This window comes from Lonchura striata, chromosome W, assembly GCF_050655825.1.
Source record: "Lonchura striata isolate lonStrDom1 chromosome W, ASM5065582v1, whole genome shotgun sequence".
Taxonomy (NCBI): Eukaryota; Metazoa; Chordata; class Aves; order Passeriformes; family Estrildidae; genus Lonchura; species Lonchura striata.
Genome location: NC_140743.1, coordinates 25,560,194 through 25,579,432, shown reverse-complemented (window position 1 = coordinate 25,579,432; position 19,239 = coordinate 25,560,194). Strand labels below are relative to the sequence as shown.

General features: G+C 44.6%; 1 long non-coding RNA gene across 1 annotated transcript; it reads left to right on the top strand.

Moving 5' to 3' along the window:
• Positions 1–241: 241 nt before the first annotated feature.
• LOC146763153 (uncharacterized) lies at positions 242–10,664 on the top strand. The gene is made up of 4 exons (XR_014952671.1): positions 242–319; positions 1,114–1,213; positions 2,640–2,714; positions 10,482–10,664. It is a non-coding gene; the product is annotated as an uncharacterized LOC146763153 (long non-coding RNA).
• Positions 10,665–19,239: the final 8,575 nt, after the last annotated feature.

Here is a 19,239-nt window from a genome sequence, read left to right as displayed (position 1 = left end):
TACTTCTTTAATTTTTCTTTTACCCTGGAGACTATACCATATATGTTGCTGCCTCTTATTCAAGGGGTTGTAATAAACAGCACTGGTGAAATCTTATGTTTACTATCATATACGGATTCTGTTGGCTTCTGTTTCTGAGTTATTTGTTGTTTTTTCTTTATTTTTTCTTCCCCCCCCCCCCCCTCATTTGCTCATGTCTTGGTTGGCGTTTGGTGGTGTATAACCGTGATTGCATTACCTTAGCAATAACAATTGGTCGTCTTGGTTACGTTTGTCCTCAAGAGGTGGCCCCCATGCTACAGCAGTTTATAAGACCCTGGTGTGTATTATTCAAAATTTTTTTTAATTCATTTTTCTTCTTTCTTTCTTTCTTTCTTTCTTTCTTTCTTTCTTTCTTTCTTTCTATCTCACTTTTAGATATATTTTCAGTTGGTTACAAAATCTCAAACCTTAATCATTGCCAACCATGTGACTAATCTTGTCCTATCAGGTTTGTGAGTTTTTAGTAGCACTGTCATGTATTCTTTATGTTGTGGCTAACGACTAATTTATGCATGGGATAAGATTGTCACATGCTTGCGTGTTAAAGCTTGACTATGAAAGAGCATTTTAAAATCCATGAGAATGATAATACAATGCATGCAAATACACTAAAATTTAAACTGTGCATTACTTACTGAGGCTTGAATTGTTGTAAGGAATCTATTTCTATACTTGTTATGTATAAAATAGCTTGCTTGCTGCTAGAAAGGTTAAATAATTGTTCTTTAAGTGATATCTGACATAATTCATATTGCAATAGTATTATATGTTCCACTTCTAATAATGATCATTTCTATAATTATTTTATATGTGTTTCTTTTGTATTTAATGGAATACAGGTCACACTTTCTAACTATATAGTGCAACAGGAAAGCAAGATTCTGTAGATGATACCTAATGGGAATATACTAGTAAATACTGTGTGCAACAAGTATCCTTCTAAGTGTTCAAAATAGTGTTTCAGATAATCTTATCAGTGTGACTTATTCCATCAAATGCAGTCATCTAGTCCTGACTTGATTGAATCAAAAAGTAATAGAATTAGTTAAGTTTTGCTCTCCAACTTACTAGGTGCACTTCTCTGCGAAACATAAGAGACAATGAGGAAAAGGATTCAGCGTTCCGAGGGATATGTACCATGATCTCAGTCAACCCTAGTGGAGTAGTCCAAGTAAGATACATAAATAGATCTTAACTTCTTTTTTCTTTGCTCATGGGAAATTTAATGAAAGCTGTATATGGAGTATGAAAAATATTTAGCTTGATGTCGATTCCCAATAGTATGTGCTGTAACTTCTTTTTAGGTCTCAAGGAGACCAAAATGTTTCTATTTCAAATTATACATATCATGGTACTTCAGGATTTCTGCTTCATTAATTATAACTTATGGAACAAAGATAGCATTGTTAAATTCATTTTTTGTCTTTTACTTACAAGGAATATGTCAATAATGAACTTCGATTAACTGTATTTTTATACTTCTATCAGTCTTTTTTATGTTGATGATATGTATGAAAATACAAGGCAAAAGCTGACATATTGAAACTTATTTTTCAGATACAATCTAGGCTTTTAAAAAAAGAAAGAGAACAACAACAATAACCACCCCTTTATTTTTAAAACTTGGTCAGGGAAGATTCTCTTTCAGCTTAGGATATATTGCTTAAATAGTCAACATGACAAGGAAGATGCATCCCTTTAAAATAAATTGTACATCTCAAGAATAGAATATGATTTGCTCTTTAGTCTGTGCAGCTCCAAGGTAAAGCTGTATGAAGGTAATATTTTCTAAGAGGAAAATAAAGGTGAATTTCCCTCTCCTCTGCCTGGAATCCTTCTTCCTGAAATACAACAATTGAACCTTTATCTTGTTTTGAATTTTTCAGTTCATTTCACGTATCCCCTATCTTGTACTTAGCATTTTCCTCTTCTGCTGTCTGTTCTTTCACACAGCTTAAATGGAGGGAACAATTAAGGAGACTATTCATTATCCAAGCTCTCCTCCAATGTAGTTGTTATCCTCAGTTCCTATCCAAAAACATGCACTATCAACTTAATCATTAAGACTGATGTTTTAATGGTATAGTAGGAGGTAATGCAAAATAGTGATTTTAGGGTGACTTTAGTTTTGAACATGTACACATTCTGGTTTTCCCAGAAACAACTTCTGGCTCTGCTTAAAAAAATACAACAGCTTTTTTCCCAACTGAAAATACATGAGAGTAAGTTGCAAGTGTGATCCTGAGTTTGTTGATTGTTACTAAAATGGTTGGTTCTCAAACTTGTAATGTGTACTAAAAGGATTAGTTAGGCAAGTGTAGTGTGGGAGGGGAAGAGATGTTTGTTTGTTGGTTTGGGGTGTTTTTAACTGTGGTTCAATTTAATAAAAAATCCTATTAAACAAAGGTATTCCTACACTCAGATATTTCTATTTCCATATACATTTTTGTCTGAAATAACTAGAAAATAAAGGCATAAAACTAAAAGTTGCGAGTTAGGATTAGATACCCTGCATAGTTCATAGAACAAACATTGGACATTGTTTTCAGGCCTATAAATATGAGGTTCCTAACCCATGTGATTGTTTAATTTTATAGGACTTTATTTTTTTTTGTGATGCTGTTGCATCATGGATTAACCCAAAAGATGATCTCCGAGACATGTTCTGTAAGGTAATGTTTCTATTATATTTGAACTGTGGTTATTTTTGAGTCCTTTTTTTTTTCTTGTTTTTTATTTCCATTATTGACACTTATTGTATTCATGGTCATGAAGGCTTTCTTGCAAAGTCATAAACTTTCAAACAAAACATCATAAAAATATGGGGTTTTTTTAACCTATGTTTTTATAATGTCCAGCCTACTATGTTTTGGCTGCATTTGGAAGAACAGGGGGTTTTATACCACATAGAAAACTTTTTCCCCCCCTTTTTTTTTTGCTTTTCTAGAAAATTAGATCTGTGTGGTTTAAGACTCATCCCCCCCAAGAAGAATGTTTTTTTTTTTAATATCTAGAAAATTGAAAATGGAAAATCTTCTGGTAGTATTCTGATCTGTTTATCTTGCTCCAGCTGAAAATAAGTTTTTGGGACTGCTTAACCCTCCTCAGAATTCCTCTTGGATAAGCAAGTCTTCAAGAAACTTATCTAGAGAGATAGCTAAGAATGCATCCCTAGACAGCGTCAATAGAATTTAATCAAAAGGACTGTTTGCCTTGTGTGAAATAAATAAAACACACACACAGACACAAAATATTGTATTGTGTTTATGCACTAGTCTCTTCAGTTAAAAACCAGAACAAAATAAACTTATTTCAGTTTCATGCACGGATGTTGTTATTGTTCAGTAGTGTGGTTTTTCTTGTATGTTGTAAAGTGAAATTTCTAGTTTTAGGAAAGATGTATGTCAAAAGTTAATGGTTGTCTTAAAGATAAAAAGGAACATTTTTCTAAGTACATACTTGGATTGTGGGCCAATAGTGGCACTTCCTCTTCAAGTAATGCCAAGTGTGTGCATCAGAACGGACTAGAACATTGGAATCATGTTTTGAGTATCAAAGACAAAAATTCTCACTGTCCTAGTTAGGAGATCAAATATCTGAGAAGCTTCAAAGGAATATCAGTCAGGAAATGCATGGCTGTGTATATTCTAGCATCAGCATAAGGAAATAAGAAATACAAGCTTAAAAGAAAGTCCAGGATGCTGTCTGTGATGGTTGTCCAAAGCAGTTTCAGTACATGTTTCTGTCCTGGTCCTTCAGCATTCAATACTTACTTCAATAAGCTATGCTCTAATTTTTCAGCTTCTTTCCACGATATCCATGTGGGATCTAGTGCATTCAAAGTAGACAGTGTTTCTTGGTCACTTGGCATAAGGACATCCTTGCTTTTTAAAGTGCATTTTTTGTGGTTTTTGCCAAGCAAGGACAGAGACAAAGCTTTCTTCAAGTGATGGCATACAAATTTTTTAGATTACTTCCTCACTGAAATGAGTTTTTATGTTAGTTGAATACATGATTATTGTAGTCCAGTTACATATTTTCCAACTATAATTATGCCTTTTAGAAATAATGAGAAAAATAATTTGTAGTCCCCCAAGGTCTTTCTCTTGATAGTGCATAGTGTTTGGGTTTTGGGGGGGTGGGTTGATTGGTTTCTTGGTTTTGGAGCACTAGAGCTAAGAGAAAATACTCCTTCCAAGAGCAAAGGTGCATTAGCTCCCAGTGTTGAGATCTGATATATACCCTAATTGTATCACATTTTATAAAAGCAAGATATCTGAATACTGTAACTGAAGCTCAATTGCTAAAATTGTCCTGTAAGATAATTTTTAAAAGTGTTCCTTTTGTTGTACCTGAACATTTAGATTTTTTTGGTAGTTTCTTGGCAGCTGGCAAATCAGAATTTTTGGGTTAGGAAAGAGAGGTGAATCTGTCTGTGGAAAGTCTCTTTCAGGGAGAAAAGCAGTAAATTAATTTGTGACACTATAATATTATTGCTACATGCTGTTTAAAAACAGCTCTGCTTGAGAAAGTTGTGTTGAGGGTGAACTCAGTATCATGAGCTTGAACTTTGACATTGCCTTTTTTGTGAGGATGTTTTCATTATAGACTGTTCCACAATTATCTACCCTTGAGTTTAAAAAAGAAAAACAAACCAAAACTTTAGAGACTGCATTATTTTCTATTAAGAGGAGCTAAAATACTAAGACGTTTTTGAGAGTGTCATTCAATTTTTGTAGCTTTCAGTTAATTTATTACATTGGAGGGTCCAGAATGAAACCTATAGATTTGATTTTTTTTCCCCCTCTTATGTTGTGGATCCCTGTTCTTTCAAAACACAAAATATTTTAATAGCTTCCTTTTTAGTAACAGTTTTCTACAGGTTCCATGGAAAAAACACAGCTCTCACAGATACTTTTGGTTTTTTGCAAGAAATTGACAGGCATTCATTCTGTCAAATGCTGGCAGTGGTTCTGTGACATGGTTTGACACTGGCACAATGCCAGTGCCCCCATGAAAATGCAATCTCTCAATTGAATGCTGTGAAACGCAATCGAGAACAGGGCAAAGCAGTCCCAAGCTTAATAACAGGAAAAAAACTTTATTAAGCTACTACTATAAAAGAAAAAAAGAAAGAAAAAAACACACACAAAGATCAAAATGAAAACCTTGCAAAACATTCCTCCTCCCACCACCCAACTCCAACAAACCACAGTGAGACACAATCTGGACCCCAATCAGGTTTCCACCCTCCAGACAATCGATACTCAGTCCATCGAGGGAGAGAGGAGTCTCTCCTGTACCACAGACCCCCCAAGAAACACAGCTCCTCATCCTGTGTTTCCATGTCATACATGGCACTGCCCGGAGAAAAAGTTTGCCATGGTGACCCTTCTCCTTTCCATGCACAGTGCTCTCACCACCAATGCGTGGATGGACAGACTGCTTTTAGGATTTTTCCTTTCAAGGATGCCCTGCCAAGAGGGGAAAAAAAACAACAGTTCAGTTTTTCATTTTTTGGGAACACAGTCCCTTCCATTTTCCCCTGGGGCCGAGGGTCCAAGAACAGAGATCTTCTTCTCTGAAGACAGGGGGCACCACCATGAACCTCCCTAACTTTTCTCTGATTGCTCCACTTCTGTCTTTTCCCAGCTGAAGCATGGTCTCTTTGGCTCACTGGCATCCTCCTAAAATACAGTCTCTCTTGGAGGAAAAGATTGGTTCAGTCTGTGGCTACCAAGGAAAAAGTCCAGCCAAAAGCCACTCCATCATCCCCTCCTATCTAGAATTTCTCCTTCTAACATCCCAGGGTCCAAGCTGTCTCTCTTCCTCTCTTTCAAACCGAGGAGGAGAAAAATTTCACAAAGCTTTCATTTCTCAGGAAGGGTTAAAAGTTCCGACTCCCAAGGATGGCTCGATGCCCAGGCTCCGGCTTCCACGGCCAGCTGGGCACCTTGCGGCCCCCCCGCTCTTCTCCTTCCCTGCGGCGTACTGCTGATGAAACCGCCGCTGTCTCTTTCTCTCTCTCTCTCTCTCTCTCTCGAGAGAGAGAGAGAGAGAGAGAGAGACTCTGGGGGGGGGGGGGGGGTACGGAGACATCCCAGATTTCTCCACCCTTCCATCTGCAGGGGGCCAGCCCGGTTCCAGTCCCTCCACCCTTTAGCCTACCTCAGTCAGGCCATGGGCCTTCCCCTCCCCCACCCAGCTTGTCACCAGGCAGGGGAGAGTTCTGCACTGCACGCTGATCCGAACCAAAGAGAGTGAGTTCTCCTGGGAATTCTGCTTTTAACCCCTCTGTGTTCTCAGAGGCATGTCCACCTTCAATTGGTCAATATCCAAATTGACCTCTTCCTTCCAAGAAAATTATTTTTCCGTGTCAAACCACGACATCCTGGCTCAGTTTCCTCCCAGAACATCTTACAGGTTTAAAAACATGAATGTGAACTCAGTAATCTTAACACATAAACTGTGTCAATTGACAAAATGTTTAGCCTAAATCTAGGTTGTCAGCATAGTCATTAAAACTGCACACACATTTATAGTTATAGTTATAGTTATATAGAATACATATTTATATACTTTATGCTAATCTGTGTGTGTAGCGGTTGGTTTTTTTTCCTTTAAGAAAGACATTAGCATAATAGAATCATAAAAAGTTTGGGTTGGAAGGGAACTTTAAGATCATCTAGTTCTGACCCACCACCACGGCCAGAAACACCTTTCACTAGACCAGGTTGCTCAATGCTCCATTCAACCTAGCCTTGAACACCTCCAGGGATAGGGAGTTAGCCTCTCTGGGCAACCTGTTCCAGTGTCTCACCACCTTCACAGCATCTAATCTGAACCTGCCCTCTTTCAATTTGAAGTCATTCCCCCTTGTTCTATCACTCCATGCCCTTGTGAAAAGTCCCTCTCCAGCTCTTATAAGCCCCCTTTAGGTATTGGAAGGTGCTCTAAAGTCTCCTTGAAGCCTTCACTTCTCCAGGCTGAACAACCCCAACTCTCTCAGCCTGTCTTCATAGAAGAGGGGCTCCAGCCCTCTGATCAGCTTAGTAGCTTCCTCTGGACTCACTCCAACAGGTAGACATATTTTTTGTGTTGAGGACCCCAGAGCTGCATGCAATACTCAGGTGGGGTCTCAGGAGAGCAGAGTAGAAGGGGAGAATCCCCTCTCTCCACCTGCTGGCCATGCTACTTTGGATGCAGCCCAGGATACAGTTGGTATCTGGGCTGCAAGTGCATATTGCTGAGTCATGTCAAGCTTTTTGTCCACAAACACAACTTGTATAAAGTTCCTCTCCATTTTTCTTCAGGTACCAGAAGGCTGCAATTAGGTGACCCCAAAGCCTTCTCTTTTTCAAGCTGAACAACCCCATCTCTCTCAGCACGTCTTTGTAGGAGAGGTGCTCCGTCCCTCTAATCATCTTCATGGCCTCCTCTGGACTTGCTCCAACAGGTCCATGTCCTTCCTGTGCTGGGGACTCCAGAGTTGGATGCAATACTCCAGGTGGGGTCTCACCAGAGAAGAGAGGCAGAATCCCTTCCCTTAACCTGCTGGTCACACCTCTTGATGTAACCCAGAATACAATTGGCTTTCTGTGCTGCAAGCACACATTGCCAGCTCATGTCCAGCCTCTCATCCAACAGCACCCCCAAGTCGTTCTTAGCAGGGCTGCTCTCAATCTGTTCATCCCCCAGCCTGTTGTATACCTGGGGTTGACCTGATCCAGGTGCAGCACCAGCACTTGTTTTTATTAAACCTCATGTGATTCCCATGGGCAATGGGACTTGGACTTGTTGAATTTCATGAGGTTCACACAGACCCACCTCTCAAGCCTCTCTAGGTCCCTCTGGATGCCATCCCTTCCCTCCAGTGTATGTACCCCACCACACAGCTTGGTGTCATTGGCAAACTTGCTGAGGGTGCACTCAATTCCACTGTCCATGTCACTGACACAGATGTTAAACAGTGCTGGTCCCAACACTGACTCCTGAGGACACCACTTGTCACTGGTCTCCACTTGGACATTGAGCTGTTGATCATACTTTGAGTGTGACCATCCATCCAATTCCTTATCCACTGAGTGGTCCACCCATCAAATCCACATCTCTTCAGTTTAGAGCCCAAGATGTCATGTGGGATAGTGTCAAATGCTTTGCACAAGTCCAGGTAGATGATGTCAGTTGCTCTTCCCTCATCTACCACTACTGTAACCTCATCATATAAGGCCACTAAGTTTTTTAGGCTTGTTTTACCTTTGGTGAAGCCATGGTGGCTGTCAGCAATCACCACCTTGTTTTTCATGGGCCTTAGCGTAGTTTCCAGGAGGATCTGCTCCATGACCCTGCCTGGCACTGAGGTGAGGCTGACTGACCTGTAGTTCCCTGGGACTTCCTTATTTCCCTTTTTAAAAATGAGGTTTATGTATCCCCTTTTCCAGTCAGGGGAAACTTCACTGGGCTGCCATGACTTCTTAAATATCTTTAATATGATGGATATCCTTGGCCAGTTCCCTCAGGATCAGTGGATGTATCTTGTCAGGTCCCATGGACTTGTGCACCTTCAGGTACCCCAAATGGTTTCAAACCTGGTCTCAAGTCCCTGCTTTCATCTTCTGCAACTTGAACATTGTATCTGGAACACTTGTTGGTGAAGACTGAGGCAAAAAAGTCACCGAGTACCTCAGCCTTCTCCATGTCCTGGGTAACCAAGTTTCCCATATCCTTCCTGAGAGGACCCACATTTCCCCTCGTTTTTCCATTATCTCTGATGTACCTAAAGAAGCTTTTTTGTTACCCTTGATGTCCTTGGCCAGGTTTAATTCTATCAGGGCTTTAGCTATCCTAACCTGATCCCTGACTGTTTGGACAATCTCTCTGTATTCCTCCCAGGCTACCTTTCCCTGCTTCCACCCTCTGTAAGCTACCTGTTTGTGTTTAAGTTTGTCCAGGAGCTCCTTGTTCATCCACACATGTGTTCTTCCCTGATTTCCTCTGTTGGAATACATTGCTCTTGAGTCTGGAGGAGACAATCCTTAAATATCATCCAGCTCTCTTGGGCCCTTCTTCCCTCCAGGGCTCTATCCCACAGCACTCTATCAAGCAGATCCCTGAAGAGGCCAAAGTCAGCTCTCCTGAAATCCAGGACAGTGAGCTTGTTGTGCACCCTCCTTGCTGCCTCAAGGGTCTTGAACTCCACCATTCCATGGTCACTGCAGCCAAGGCTGCCCTTGAGCTTCACATTCCCCACCGCTCCCTCCTTGTTGGTGAGAACAAGGTCCAGCATAGCACCTCTACTCATGGACTCCTCTTTCACTTGGAGAAGGAAGTTGTCATCAGCACATTCCAGGAACCTTATGGATTGCCTGTGCCCTGCTGCATCATCCCTCCAACAGATGTCAGGGTGGTTGAAGTCCCCCATGAGGACCAGGGCTTTTGAATGTGAGACCACTCCTATCTATCTGCAGAAATCTCATCAGCTCAGTCTTCCTGGTTGAGTGGCCTTTAGCAGACCCCCACTATAATGTCACCTGCCCTTGCCCTCCCTTTAATCCTGACTCACAAGCTCTCAGTCAACTCCTCATCCATCCCCAAGCAGAGCTCCATGTACTCTAGATGGTCACTGACATAGAGGGCAACACACCCTCCTCATCTCCCCTGGGCTATCCTTCCTAAAGAGCCTGTATCCTTCCATTCCAGCACTCCAGTCATAGGAATCATCCCACCATGTCTCTGCAATGCCAATAAGATTATAGTCTTTCTCCTCCTGTTTGTTCCCTATGCTGCGTGCATTGGCATAGAGGCATTTATGTTGGGCCCCAGATGAAGCTTTCTGTCTTGAGTGGCTGGAATTCCTTTGTGCTGCCCTTCAGGTTCTCTCCTGCTGACCTTTGATCCTTCTTCAGGCTCCAGCATCCATCTACTATGAGTGAGATGGCATGCCATCCCACACCTTATCACTGTTAAACCTGATGATGTCCCCCTTCCCCATCAATCTAGTTTAAAGCCCTGTCAATAAGCTCCGCTAGCTCTTGACCCAAGATCCTCTTCCTCCTTTGAGAAAGATTAATCTCATCTGAATCCAGCAAGCCTGCACCTAGAAGAACAGAGGAAAAAATAACCTGTGCTCCTGCTTCCCTCACTAACCATCCCAAGGGCTTAAAGTCTCTTTTGATCACCCTTGAACTATGCTTTGTGACTTCATTGCCACTCACATGGAGGATAAGCAATGAATAGTAGTCCAAAGACCGAACCAGGCTAGGAAGTTTCATGGAATTCCTTTTTCTCTTAGTAACATTTAAATATTAAACTGAGAAATTCAAATGAACAGATGCAGAATCCAGCAGTTTATTGCTTACTGCATATGCTGCTAGTAAATAATGATAGTGTATCTACTGTTTAATGATTATTTTGATTTTCCTCGCCCCTCTCATTTGTAGATTCTTCATGGATTTAAAAATCAAGTTGGGGATGAGAATTGGAGGCGTTTCTCTGACCAGTTTCCTCTTCCCTTAAAAGAGCGCCTTGCAGCTTACTATGGAGTTTAGCCTTATGCATTGTGGCTGCAGTCCCACAATTAGAGGTAAGTACACAAATCTTCCTTGCTAAACAGAGCTGTATAACAAGTCTTTCTCCCTGTTTATATTATATGAAGCATAACTAATTCACTAGAATAAAAATTTACTGATATGTTGGAACAGCTACCTTTCCATACACAAGATAAGGTTGAAAATGCAGGTGTAAAAAAGTGCCTGTTTAATAAGCAAAATGATTATTATAATCCTCAAGCCATCATGCTAAAGTAACAGGCTCCCTTATGACTTATGAATTAGTAGATGGCTGATGTAGTCGAAGGCAGGGATATTGACCTAGGATAGGAAAGCAACTTTGTTAAGACACTAGCAATGAGAAGTTAAATGCATTCATAACCACATACTATATTACCTTGGCATTGAATAAAGAATGTTATGTTAATCATAGAACAATAGAATATCCTGAGTTGGAAGGGACCCACCAGGATCAAGTCCATGTCCTGGCTCTGCACAGGACACCCCAAGAATCATACCATGTTCCTGAGAACATTGTCCAAACACTTCTTGAACTCTGTCAGGCTTGGTGCTGTGACCACTTCCCTGGGGAGCCCAACCACCCTCTGGGTGAAGAACCTTTCCCAAATATCCAACCTAAACCTCCCCTGACACATCTTCATGCCATTCCCTTGGGTTCCGTCACTGGTCACTAGAGAGAAGAGACAGTGCCTGCCCCTCCGCTTCCCCTCATGAGGAAGCTGTAGACCGCAATCAGGTCTACCCTCAGTCTCCTCCAAGCTGAACAAGCCAAGTTACCTCAGCCACTCCTCGTATGACTTCCCCTCTAGACCCTTTACCATCTTTGCTGCCATCCTTTGGACTCTCTCTAATAGTTTTATATCTTTCTTATATTGTGGTGCCCAAAACTGCACACAGGACTAGAGGTGAGGCTGCACCAGTGCAGAGAAGAGTGGAACAATCCCCTCCCTTGCCTGGCTGGCAATGCTGTGCCTGATGCATCCCAGGATACGGTTGGCCCTCCTGGCTGCCAGGGCACTGCTGACTCAAATCAAACTACCCATCGACCAGGACCCCCAGGTCACTTTCTACGGCACTGCTCTTCAGCCTCTTGTTCTCCTGTTTGTCTGTACATGTAGGGTTGCTCCATCACAGGTGCAGAATGTGGCACTTTTCTTTGTTGAACTTCATACAGTTGGTGATTGCCCAGCCCTCTCATTTAATAATGAGTTCTACCAGCAACAAAGAGCTGCTCCTAAATTTTGCCTTCCCATATTCTGTATGCTGATCTTGTCATCTGTCTCTAAAGTAGCACATATTGAACAATCCTTACTCAGGACAATACTATTATGCACACTATTCCTTTTGAGACTGGGCTGGTTAAGAAAGTCCTAGATTACTGATTGCCTTACTTTAAGTGATGCTGGATATAAGAAGAGTCATATGGCATAAATATATATAATATAAAGAGAGAGCACAACTTTTTACATAGGCAGTGTCCTGGGTTGTAAAATAAGCTTGTATTCTATTTGCCATCTGTTGAAGGCAAACCTGTCGGACAGGTTTTGTTATCTCTCTCAGAGACAATGGTTTGCCCCGTAGAGGCAATGGTTTGTTTATACACTATTGACTGACTCACTGCCGGGCTGGTAAATGTAACACCGTGAGGGGTCCCACCCAGAGGGGGAAGCCAAGCACTCTATTATGGTATAAAGGGGTAGCTTTTAGGGAGAGAAGCAGCTCGCTCTCTCTCTCTTCGCGGGATTCCCGGAGAAGCAGCTCTCTTCGGCGGCACTCGCAGCGAAGCAGCCGGCGCGCGCTGAGGCGACGGCAGCGGAGCTCAGAGGCAACCCCGGCACAGAGGAAGACCGGCCCCACTGCCACCAGATCTTCAGAGGAAAACTATACCCTTCTAAAGATCACCACTTCAGCTGCAATTCATCAACCATTGCAAGGGAAGCAATTGTCCCAGCAGAACTGATACTGGCACCCCGAATCCTCAGGTTCTGGACTTTTTCACTGGTTTTGTTTGTACCGATTGCATTTGCTTTTTTTAAATTGTTGTCTAGTTTTCTCCTAGTAAAGAATTGTTACTCCCATTCCCATATCTTTGCCTGAGAGCCTTTTAATTTAAAGATCCTGGTAATTCAGAGGGAGGGGGGTTTGCCGTTCTCCATTGCAAAGGAGGCTTTGCCCTCTTTCACAGACTCCTGTCTTGTCGAACTAAGACAGATTTTGGCGCCCAACGTGTGGCACGAGGGCATTGAGAGGGAAAAAGGATTAACAGTTCTTAAGTAATTTGGTTTTTTGTTGTGTGTAAAAACATCTTCAGCATCACCATGTGGTCTAGTTTACCTTGGTTTGGGTGGCATGTGATCGTAGCTATACTTTTCCCATTTGCAGACCCTTATCTAAAAATGGGTCCTATAACTAAGGCTACGGTGTCTGTTATCAAGTTTGGCTTCTGGGTTAATTGGGTGAGGAATTCATGGATCTTTAATTTCCTCTGGAAGGCAGGTACATGGATTCATAGCTATCACACGTTAACTGTATGTTTTTGGGGTTACTTTAATAACGGTACCTACTGCGAGGAAATAGCACCTGGGCAAACTTTCTCCCAACCTTTTAACCATCTTTTTGGGTCTGCTCCACCAGTTCTCAAAGGGTTAAGATCCTTTCTAAGTGCTAATGATACCATACAATGGGTGGTGTTGCTGATAGTCCGGTTATATTTAGCATTCAGAGATAAGGGAAGATTAACCTGGATAACTACCCTCACACCTACACCACAGACTCGAGATGCTGCTGCTCCAGAGCCTGACCCTGCCCCACAGCCCACCTCAGAAATGAACCGCCCAGATTGGGTGAGGGTTCTGGTTAAGGAGATACGAGAGATGCTGAAGGAGTGCATTTCCCCAGCTGGTGAGAAACCGGCCCTTTGCCTTGAGAAGGGACAGTCTAATAGTACAGCTGTGGAACCCACTAATGTTACAACTGTCCAGGTTCCAGCTGAACCACAAGGGCAGTCACGGTCAGCAGCAGTGGCCCCGGTAGAAACAAGGAAGTCTAAGGTGAAAGCAGAGCACCCTGCAGATAGGGACAGGAATGGAGGAACCTCACAACCCACAGGGGAGCCAGAGATTGCTATCATCACCGAGTCCCTGACGTACGAAAGTCTTCGCAATCTGCATAAAGACATTGTGCGACGAGGGCGTGAGGCTTATGCTACCTGGCTACTCCGGGTTTGGGATCTTATGGGTACAGGCGTGCAGCTGGACGGTGGTGAGGCAAGGAACTTGGGACCCTTGACCCAGGACTCGGGTATAAATCAGGTTTTTGTAAGGGAACCAGGGTCCCTTTCTCTCTGGGAGCGGCTCTTAATGAGTGTCAGTTTGTCCACAGAGAGAGAATGCAAGAGCACCATCATAGAATGCGCTGGAAGACCCTCGAGGAAGGGATCCAACAGCTGAGGGAAGTGGCAGTATTGGAGGTACTCTTTGGGAGGGATGGACGACACAATAATGACCCTGACAAGGTCAGGTGTACGGGACAAATGCTGTGGAGTCTGGCAAATCTTGGGCCATCTCAATACACCACCTTCATTGCAACAATCAATGCTGACGCCCACCGGGAGACAATAGGTTCTGTTGCCAACAAACTTAGGAATTATGAGAGTATGATTAATGGCCCAATGCAGGCTCATATCTCAGCTGTGATTAAGGAGTTTAAAGAGGAGATGAGGGAGGAGATAAGGAAGGTTAATACAGCACCCGTGAGAGTCACAGGCCCCAGAATCAGCGCCCAACAATCCCCAGCTAGAGGGAGAGGGTACACCCCAAGGGCTAATCTGTGGTTCTTCCTGCATGACCATGGGGAAGACATGGGGAGGTGGGATGGGAAACCCACTTCTGTCCTGGCAGCACGGGTCCGTCAACTCAAGGAGGGAAACTCTAACCGGGGGAGTTCCACCAAGGTGAAGGTAGCCTCAACCTCCCGTGACCAAGCTTGTGGGTACGATCTGTCAGACCCCCTTGAAGGGACCTCTAGTATGTATGCCCAGGAAAGGAATGATAACCAGTGTTAGAGGGGCCCTGTCTCTAGCCAGGGAGAGGCACGGGAAAACCGGATCTTCTGGACAGTGTGGATCCGATGGCCTGGCACATCAGAGCCACAAAAATATGATGCTTTAGTTGATACTGGTGCACAGTGTACTCTGATACCATCGGGACATGTGGGGGCAGAGCCTGTTTCCATTGCTGGTGTGACAGGGGGATCACAACAATTGACTCTGGTGGAAGCTGAGGTGAGCCTGACTGGGAAGGAGTGGAAGAAACATCCTATAGTGACTGGCCCAGATGCTCCGTGTATCCTAGGCATAGACTTCCTCCGGAACGGCTATTACAAAGACCCAAAGGGACTCAGGTGGGCTTTTGGAATAGCCGCTGTAGAGGCAGAAGACATTAAGCAATTGAACACCTTGCCTGGACTGTCAGAAAACCCCTCTGCAGTAGGACTCCTAAGGGTGGAAGAACAACGCGTGCCAATTGCGACCTCGACAGTGCACCGCCGGCAGTATCGGACGGATCGAGATGCCGTGATTCCCATCCACAAAATGATTCGGGAGCTGGAGAGCCAAGGGGTGGTCAGCAAAACCCACTCACCCTTCAACAGCCCCATCTGGCCTGTGCGCAAATCTGACAAAGAATGGAGATTGACTGTGGACTATCGTGGCTTAAATGAAGTGACTCCACCGCTGAGCGCTGCTGTGCCGGACATGCTGGAACTCCAGTACGAGCTGGAGTCCAAGGCAGCAAAGTGGTATGCCACCATTGATATTGCTAATGCGTTTTTCTCCATTCCTCTGGCAGCAGAATGCAGGCCTCAGTTTGCTTTCACCTGGAGGGGCGTGCAGTACACCTGGAACCGACTGCCCCAGGGGTGGAAACACAGCCCCACCATCTGCCATGGACTGATCCAGGCTGCACTAGAAAAGGGTGAGGCTCCAGAACACCTGCAATACATTGATGACATCATTGTGTGGGGGAGCACAGCAGCAGAAGTGTTTGAGAAAGGTGAGAGGATCATCCAGATACTACTAGAAGCTGGCTTTGCCATCAAGAAGAGCAAAGTCAAGGGACCTGCCCGAGAGATCCAGTTCCTGGGAGTGAAATGGCAAGATGGACGGCGCCAGATTCCCACTGAGGTCATCAACAAGATCACAGCTATGTCCCCACCAACCAGCAAAAAGGAAACACAAGCTTTCCTGGGTGCCATAGGTTTCTGGAGAATGCACATTCCTGAGTATAGCCAGATTGTGAGCCCTCTTTATCTGGTTACCCGAAAGAAGAATGATTTCCACTGGGGCCCTGAGCAGCAACAAGCCTTCACCCAGATCAAGCAGGAGATCGCTCATGCTGTTGCCCTTGGCCCAGTCAGAACAGGACCAGAGGTCAAGAATGTGCTCTACTCTGCAGCCGGGAACCATGGGTTGTCCTGGAGCCTTTGGCAGAAAGTGCCTGGGGAGACTCGAGGCCGACCACTGGGATTCTGGAGCCGAAGTTACAGAGGGTCTGAAGCCAACTACACTCCCACAGAGAAGGAAATCTTGGCTGCCTTTGAAGGAGTTCAAGCCGCCTCGGAGGTAATTGGCACAGAAACACAACTCCTCCTGGCACCCCGGCTACCGGTGCTGGGGTGGATGTTTAAAGGAAAGGTTCCTACTACCCACCATGCCACTGACGCCACATGGAGCAAATGGATTGCCCTCATGACTCAACGCGCCCGTATTGGAAACCTGAATCGCCCTGGGATTTTGGAGATAATTACGAACTGGCCAGAAGGTGAAAACTTTGGTCTCACTGATGATGAGGAGCAGGTACAAGTGGCAAGGGCTGAAGAAGCTCCACCATACAACCAACTACCAGCAGAGGAGACCTGCTACGCTCTTTTCACTGACGGTTCCTGTCGCATTGTAGGGATGAACCGGAAGTGGAAAGCAGTCGTATGGAGCCCCACACGCCAAGTTGCACAAGCTACCGAAGGAGAAGGTGGATCGAGCCAACTCGCCGAACTCAAGGCCGTTCAGCTGGCTCTGGACATTGCTGAAAGGGAGAAGTGGCCAAAGCTCTACCTTTATACTGATTCATGGATGGTAGCCAATGCTCTGTGAGGCTGGCTGGGAAGGTGGAGGAAGGCCAACTGGCAACGTAGAGGAAAGCCAATCTGGGCTGCTGATATATGGAAAGACATTGCCTCTCGTGTGGAAAAGCTGACGGTGAAAGTCTGTCATGTAGATGCCCATGTCCCCAAAAGTCGGGCTAATGAGGAGCACCGAAACAACGAGCAGGTAGATCAGGCAGCAAAAATAGAGGTGTCAAAGATAGACTTAGATTGGCACCATAAGGGGGAGTTGTTCCTGGCTCGATGGGCTCATGATGCCTCAGGTCATCAGGGCAGAGATGCCACCTACAAGTGGGCACGAGACCGAGGGGTGGATCTAACCATGGACAGTGTTTCCCAGGTTATCCATGACTGTGAGACGTGTGCTGCCATCAAACAGGCCAAGAGAGTGAAGCCCCTATGGTATGGTGGGCGGTGGTCCAAGTACAAGTATGGGGAGGCCTGGCAGATTGACTACATCACACTGCCCCAGACACGCCAAGGCAAGCGCTACGTGCTGACCATGGTGGAAGCCACCACTGGATGGCTGGAGACTTTCCCTGTACCTCATGCCACTGCCCGGAACACCATCTTAGGCTTGGAAAAGCAAGTCCTGTGGAGACACGGCAACCCTGAGAGAATTGAGTCTGACAACGGTACCCATTTCAAGAACAGCCTTATCAACACCTGGGCCAGAGAACATGGTATCGAATGGATATATCATATTCCCTATCATGCTCCAGCTGCCGGCAAAGTTGAACGGTGCAACGGACTCCTTAAGACTACCCTGAAGGCACTTGGTGGGGGAACATTTAGAAACTGGGAAATTAACCTGGCAAAAGCAACCTGGATGGTCAACACCCGGGGGTCTGTCAATCGAGCTGGCCCTGCTCAGTCAGAACCCTTACACGCAGTAGATGGAGATAAGGTCCCTGTAGTACATATGAAAGGTATTTTAGGGAAAACTGTTTGGATTAATCCCACCTCAGGCAAAGACCAACCCATTCGTGGGATTGTCTTTGCTCAAGGACCTGGTTACACTTGGTGGGTAATGCAGAAAGATGGGGAGACCCGCTGTGTACCACAGGGAAACTTGGTCTTAAGAGAGAACTGGGTGTAAGATTTCATGGTGTGCAGATGGAAATAGAATAAGGGGTGGATAATGTCCTGGGTTGTAAAATAAGCTTGTATTCTATTTGCCATCTGTTGAAGGCAAACCTGTCGGACAGGTTTTGTTATCTCTCTCAGAGACAATGGTTTGCCCCGTAGAGGCAATGGTTTGTTTATACACTATTGACTGACTCACTGCCGGGCCGGTAAATGTAACACCGTGAGGGGTCCCACCCAGAGGGGGAAGCCAAGCACTCTATTATGGTATAAAGGGGTAGCTCTTAGGGAGAGAAGCAGCTCGCTCTCTCTCTCTTCGCGGGATTCCCGGAGAAGCAGCTCTCTTTGGCGGCACTCGCAGCGAAGCAGCCGGCGCGCGCTGAGGCGACGGCAGCGGAGCTCAGAGGCAACCCCGGCACAGAGGAAGACCGGCCCCACTGCCACCAGATCTTCAGAGGAAAACTATACCCTTCTAAAGATCACCACTTCAGCTGCAATTCATCAACCATTGCAAGGGAAGCAATTATCCCAGCAGAACTGATACTGGCACCCCGAATCCTCAGGTTCTGGACTTTTTCACTGGTTTTGTTTGTACCGATTGCATTTGCTTTTTTTAAATTGTTGTCTAGTTTTCTCCTAGTAAAGAATTGTTACTCCCATTCCCATATCTTTGCCTGAGAGCCTTTTAATTTAAAGATCCTGGTAATTCAGAGGGAGGGGGGTTTGCCGTTCTCCATTGCACAGGAGGCTTTGCCCTCTTTCACAGACTCCTGTCTTGTCGAACTAAGGCAGATAGTGAAAAGACAAGAAGGAATGGTTTTAAACTAAAAGAAGAGAGATTTAGATTAGAAGTTAAGAAGAAATTAATTACTCAGAGGGTAGTGTGCCACTGGAACAGGTTGCCCAGAGATGTGGATGCCCTGTCCCTGGAAGGGTTCAAGGCCAGGTGGGATGGGGCTTGGAGCAACCTGGGATAGTGGAAGGTGTTCCTGCCCATGGTGGGGGGTTGGAACTAGATGATCTTTAAGGTCCCTTCTAACACAAGTAATTCTGATTCTATTATAACATTCTTTTCATTTAAGATGCTAGTACTTACTCTACTCATCTTGTTTGTATATAGAAGTAGTAATTAAGCTCAGACTCAGGCCTGGGTCAATAGTCAGATGTTTTGTTCAAGTTCCCCCTTGACAGCAGCATGCTCTAACACAAGTACCCCATGACAGAATGGGAGTGGGGAGGGCTATTTGAATGAAGACAAAACAAAAACTACATCCTGCCTTCCCAGTCACTGGTTTACTCATGTCTTATAGCCAACAGGAACTGATCTCTTTTCTAATCAGCTCGGTCTCTACACACTTACTGTGCTGCCAACATCTATTCCATG